This window comes from Wolffia australiana, chromosome 18, assembly GCF_029677425.1.
Source record: "Wolffia australiana isolate 7733 chromosome 18, ASM2967742v1".
In the NCBI taxonomy this organism is placed as follows: Eukaryota; Viridiplantae; Streptophyta; class Magnoliopsida; order Alismatales; family Araceae; genus Wolffia; species Wolffia australiana.
In genome coordinates, this window is record NC_135852.1 from 9357374 (window position 1) to 9364203 (window position 6830).

Here is a 6830-nt window from a genome sequence, read left to right on the forward strand (position 1 = left end):
ACCTCTCGATTCTATATTTTATGCGATGTTATTTTCAATGAAGAAGCTTTTCCTTTCTCTCCCTCCTTTAAGCATACTCAGACATCAGATCGGTAACTGGGTTCTGCTCCAACTGAAAATTCTACTATTAATCTCTATACTACCTCTAACGATAATGTTCACTCACCGCATGATGCCTCCTCCAAACGGAGCCCTAGAGTTAGCCATTCTCCTTCAGATTCCGCAACTGACTTCGGTAAGACCCCTAAACCTTCTCTTACTCTTATTCATTTAGATTCTGCTTCCTCAACTCCACCTCCATGCACGCATCGGATATACAACTTACTAAACATCCCCGACTCTTCTCATGGACGAGCTCGCTATCTGTTCTCATCCAATGCACTTCAGACTGAGGTACACTCTTCTACTCGTTCTTCTCTTCCAACTAAACCAACCAGTACTTCACATGCCCTGAGCCCTCTGATCTGGAGAGCTGATATGGAGGCTGAAATCTCTGCCCTTCATAAGAACTACACTTGGGTTCTTGTGAAGCCACCGAATGGAGCGAATATAGTTGGTTCGAAATGGATTTTGAAACAAAAAATTAAAAGCGGACGGTACATTAGATAGATGTGAAACATGACTTGTCACTCAGGGATTTAGTCAAGCTCCGGGGATTGACTATGAGGACACCTTTAGGCCTGTGGTGAAGATGACGTCTATTCAACTACACATTTCTATTGCATTGTGTAACAATTAGGAAATTAAGCAATTAGATGTTTCTAATGCGTTCTTACATGGTGATCTCAACGAAACTATATTTATGAAACAACCACTTGGATTTGCCAGTTCCTCTTATCCTGATCATGTTTGTTTACTTAAAAAATCCTTGTGTGGCCTTAAATTATCTGAACTCATCACGGATTTCATAGTTCTTAAACGGACACTTCTCTGTTTTTCAAACACACACCCTCTTCTAAATTGTTCTTACTAAATTATGTGATGACATACTAGTCATCGGATCTAATTCTCATTATGTCGCAAGCACAATTTCATCGTTGAAAAACACTTTTCCAGTTTGAGACCTTGGTAAGGCGACATACTTTCTGGGAATTGAACTAGTCCAAACAACCAAAGATATCACCCTCTCTCAACCTAAATACTTGGCGCAGATTCTTCAGACTGCCAAAATGGGCGAGTGTAAGCCCACTAACACCCCATGCAACATCTCTTCATCTACACCCTCAAAATTTTCTGATCAGCCAACCCAACATTTTATTGCAAAATTGTTGGGAGTTTACAGTATCTCACAATTACTTAGCCGGACATTTCTTACGCAGTTAATAGGGCATGCCAGAATATGCATGATCCTTGATAACATGCATATTTAGCACTTCAATATGATCATATTTACATGTATTTTTTGCATTAAATCACTCATATTTGCATGTTATCAACCTTAAAATGATTAAATCTATTTTTAGAATGATTTTCAGAATTTAATGCATTTTTTGGGATTTTTTTAACAACAGATTATAAAATAATATAATTTTTGAGACAGAGTATGAATTTTCTGGAATTTTTAGACATTAAATTTGGAAGGATATCATTTTTCTAAGTCATAATATATATATATATATATATTATGTATATATATATATATTATGTATATATATATATTTATACGTATTTTTTGGGCTTCTATTTTATTTAATATGAAATTTTGAAGTATTTTTGCCTTTTTTTTGGCATAGAGAGATTTGGCACGCTCGCGCCCACTCATTTAAAATAAAGAATAGAGAAGACGGTGACGTGGTTCGCTGATGCGCCGCCATGTTGGCACTCGAGAAAGAGTTTTTTTAATGCTTTTTATTTTATTTTCTTTGTCCTTTTCTCAGGTACATGTGGTGCGGAATACAAATAGCGCCCACATGGAATACAAAAAGCACCTAATATCGTGCACTTTGAATTCTTAATGGACACAGAAAACGAGGACACTGATGTGGAGAGAGAATGAAATCAAGGGCTAGGATTTCTTAAACTTCAAACGGCCATAACTTTTGATCTATAACTCCGATTGAGCTGAAATTTTCAGCGCTACATCTTCCCCTCCTCTTTTGATCCATAATTTCTCAATAGAGGCCTGGAATACTGTGAAATTCATCTTGAATTTGCTTCCTACTTATGTGGGCTGATTGAAAGATAGTGAGTTTTGATATCCATCAAGTGCGTTCTTGGTGTCTTGGGTGTGTGGGAAGCATCACAAGAGAAGAGGGAGAGCTTACCGGTACTCACAAATTGGCATGATCCTAACAGGAACGTAAGGATCTAAGGTAAGTGTCTTCGCCTTACGTTGTTTCTCTTTCGACATCATTGTTATCATAATTATATTTTTTATCAACTTTTCATTTATCATTTCATTTACTTACGTCTCCATTATCTACTCTCCCTATCCTCTCCATCAAACAGTCTACATTCTACCACTATCATCATTCATACCATCGTCCAGCATCTTGTTCGTCACATTCACTTACTCTTTTCTTTAAGTTAAATTAACACATAACTTACATATTTTTAATCGATATCAGTAGCTCATATCTTCAAATCTTGCCCTCATCAATCCTCTTGTTGATCATCACTAGCATGAGAAATTAATTCCTTAATCATCATTCCCTATGAAGACGATCCGTACTCATCACTAACTAAGTATTCTTAAGTACAATTAAATATTTTTTTATTGAATAATCTCAAATACCATTGACGAATTAAACCCCTAAATTTGAGATTATCAATCAACACGTACATTGGGCTGCGGTTAGACATTTACTTAGATTCTTAAAGGGAACTTCTGATTATCCGTTATCGTTTTCTCGTTCATCTTCCGTGAACCTTAATGTGTATAGTGATTCAGATTTGGCAGGAGACCCAACTAATAGATGGTCCGCACAAGGATACCTCATTTTCTCAGTTCAAATTTGATTAGTTGGTCGTCCAAAAAGTAGTCCTTTGTCTCTCTCTCTAGCATGGAAGCTGAGTACAAGTCAGTAGCCAGTGCTACAGCCGAAGTCATTTGGATCAAATCAGTACTTACCGAGCTCCCCCTCCATCCAGGTATGACGCCTACATTCTGGATTGACAACCTAGGTGCTACATATTTAGGTACTACATATGTTTTGTTTCACTCTCAAACAAAACATATCAAACTTGCATTTAATTTTTTACGAGAACCGGTTTCCACATGCCGTCTTGATGTTTCCTTTGTTACCACTAATGACCAACTTGCAGATCTATTCACCAAGCGATTAAGCAAGCAACGATTTCAATGGGTACGCTCGAAACTCAATGTGGTACCCACTTTGGTTTTGCATAGGCCTATTAAGATAGTGACACATCATCATACCGAGGAGTGTCACAGAGGTCGTACGCCACCACGCACATGCCACAGTGAAGTGTTGTCCACATGCTGCCGCAATCCGTACACCTCGACTAACGAGGAGTTGGCGAAGCTTCTTGAATTGAGTATGGATGCCGCCAACTCCCTCAGGCCACCCAGTTCTCTAACATGTTCACGTAGCTCCAAGCCAGCTGTCGCCTGGTCCCGAGGGGATTCTCACTTGCCGGAAATCCACGTCATGAAGGCCGATGCACATCATCATGCCCTTCGTCATGGTGACGCTCAGCCCGTTTAATATTTCCTTAAATGCCCATACCGCCTTGTGGCGCCTATAAATACCCATACACTGTCATTTGTGCTCATGGGATTTCCTTCTCCAACCCTGCTCTATTCTTCATCTACTTCTCTTCCTTTCGCTACCACTCCATCTTCTTACACTTCTTCCAGGTAGTCCCTAGCCCGCCAAAGTCAACAGAAGCCCTATCGAAAGAAGTTTAAACGTCTATGACACTCCAGACCGACATTACTCGATGCCACGGTGGGGATAGAACCAAATATATCCTCTACTCGTGAGCATTCTATCACCTTCTGCCTCTCCCAATCTCATTTAGGGCCACGACGTTTGCCGCTCTCTAGTGGTCATTGATAAATCCAAAATGATAGTAATATATACGTGTAATTCTAGCTAATTTATCTACTTCTTTATCTTTATCTGGATATATTATCAAAATTTATTTGAAGTTGTGAAAAATCATGAAATAAAATCACATTTTTCTAATTTTGAGTTCATTATTGTCATTTTTGGGACTAACCCCACTTAACTCAATGAGTTAAGTGGAATGAATCTCACTCTCTTCTTAGTTTATGTGGAAGATGCAGGAACTAGGTGAAACTTTCATGAATAAAGGGGATAATTAAATGAAGTAGAAGCTATTTGGCCCAAAGGAGCAGGCCCAATCACAACCCTGGGCCAAGAAAGGAGGCCCAAATCAAGACAGCTGGCTCTAGTGTAAAGGCCCACTAACGAAGCTCCACTAAGCCCACTATGAGAGGCATCTTGGGCAAAAGAAAGGAGGGCAAGGGGAAAGGTCCAGTCATGATTATTTATGAACATTTCAGGTGCTTGGATGCTGATTGGAGGACACCCTTGGATGTGGATCCAAGCCAGAGAAGAAGATCCAGCCATTCAATCCATAAAAAAATCTAAGGGTGGAGACTTAAAGATAGCACCTTTAATGATAATTAAGGAAAGAAGTCTTGAACGTCCCTAGGGTATTTAAAAGGTCTCAATGCTGATTTTAGGACCATAATGGATGTGGATCATGACCCAGAAAAGAAGATCTGGCCATCCATTGTATTAAAAATCCAATGGCTCTCATTTGCTCTCTCTCCCTATATAAACCCCTTCACCGTATTGTAATATTCATCTTGTGATTCAATCTCAAGTAATGTTTGGTGGCCTAAGTTCAATTGAGTCATAGATCCATTCACCTTAGTGAGTGCCAGTCTGAGCAGGAAGCATCCAGGGCTGAAGAAGCTGGTGGAAAGGAGAACAAGTCCCTTGGGCCTTGAAGGGTGTGACAAAGAGGTTACCTTATTATTTACCCTTTTCACTCTTACCTGTTCATCTTTTGTCTTTTAATTAGTTTAAATCAACTATAAAATATTCAGACGGTTCCAACGCATCCAACCACGCTCAAAAATTCATTCTAGAACTCATTCTAGAGTGAAGTTAGTGCATGCCATTTTTTTCTCTCTCCTCCGCCAAGTCACTTCCCCATTTAGCATCCGGACTTAGCCAAATTTTGACTAAGTCCAGAGCGCTAGATGTTTCGTTTTCTATTTTATTTTGGCTTTAAAATACTCCTAAAAAATCCCAAAAAAGTATTTTCTACCTACTAATATTATTTTACATTTTAGAATTATATGTTAACTTTCTTTATTTTATATTTTTATTTAATTTGTTATTTATCTTCATATGTAGTGAGCCTACTTCTAAAATTATTAGAAAATATATAACTAAAGCACAAATTCATTAGAAAAAAACCCTTACTCCTTGTGGATCGACCCTTACCCTCCCTACGCTAGTAAGGTTATTATAAATTTTTGTTGTTTTGATTCGGATAAACCAACGACACTAATTAGTGAAGTTAGCCCATCACTAATTACCTATCAAATCTGAATCATCAACTGGCGTCGTTGTCGGGGAGTACGGTGATTTTTTTTAGTCAATTTTTATTTTTTTCCTCTTTTGCCGAAGTTGAGGACAGCTAACCCTCAATAAACGGTACTTCTTAACTACTTTTTTGGAGATTGATTGTCTTAACAAGGTCTAAGGTTGGGACTAGTGCTGAGGAAGATCTAGACACTCAATATCCTGGCCTTCCAGCAACACTTACAACTCAAGATAAAGAAAAAGTCGATATGGCAAAAGATAGTCAACAACAACAAGGGAGGAGAAGGACGATGCTGGATAGATCTACTCCGTCAGGAAGTCTACGGCAAACTGTCATCAACATCAATGTAGGTGAGGGGGTTATGTTTAGGTATGACAATGCCCTACTTAACTCTCTCCCTGAATTTACTGGTCATTTTTCTCAAAACCCCTTAGAATTTCTTGATGATTTTCACATTCGATGTTCCTCTTAAAATATTCCTGGTTTAACTACTAAAGCATTAACAATGAAATATTTTCCGCTTACTTTGAAAGATAAGGCTTTCGCATGGTACAGAAATTTAGGCATAACATTTAACTTGTGGGAAGAAATGCAGAATAAATTTCTCCATAAATTTTATCCCCTTTCCAAAACTAATTTTTATAGAAAAGAAATTCAGAAATTTTATCCCCATGATCATGAAGCATTTAGTGAAGCATGGGAAAGGTTCAATGAATTAATCCGAAAATGCCCTCACCATGGAATAGAAAAATATCAGCTAGCTGAAATTGTTTATGAATCACTTCCTGATATTTTTAAAAGCAAAGTGAATCAAATAGCTGATGGCTCATTCTATATGGCTTATGAGGATGAAGTGTTTGATCTTTTGGAAATGGTGGCTGAAACTGGCCTGCAGGAAATAGGAACAAGTCAAAATGGAAGAAACACCAACCCAAAATGAGGGGGAGTGCTACAAGTAACTTCAAGGGAAGCTGATCTTCATGCAGGGGTAAGAAAAACCAACAAGAAGCTTGAAGAATTAACTTCCACTCTAAAGAATGCATTTCTCCCTAACTCACCCCTTGTGAAAGCAAAGATTTGTTCTCAATGTTCTAGTAGAGATCATGTGGATGGAGCATGTCAACTAGGAGAGGAGGAGGTGCATGTGTTGAACTACAACCAGCAGTCTTTGGAAGGACCAAAAAGGCCCATCTACAACAACCAAGGAATCTACTCCCAAGGAACCAAGGCACCTTTCCAGCCACGAGTCCAATTCCAGACCCCACCACAACAGCCTTATC

General features: G+C 38.6%; 1 pseudogene; it reads right to left on the reverse strand.

Moving 5' to 3' along the window:
• Window positions 1-6200: 6200 nt before the first annotated feature.
• On the reverse strand, window positions 6201-6294 carry LOC144715377 (small nucleolar RNA R71; annotated as a pseudogene).
• Between the last annotated feature and the right edge of the window lie 536 nt (window positions 6295-6830).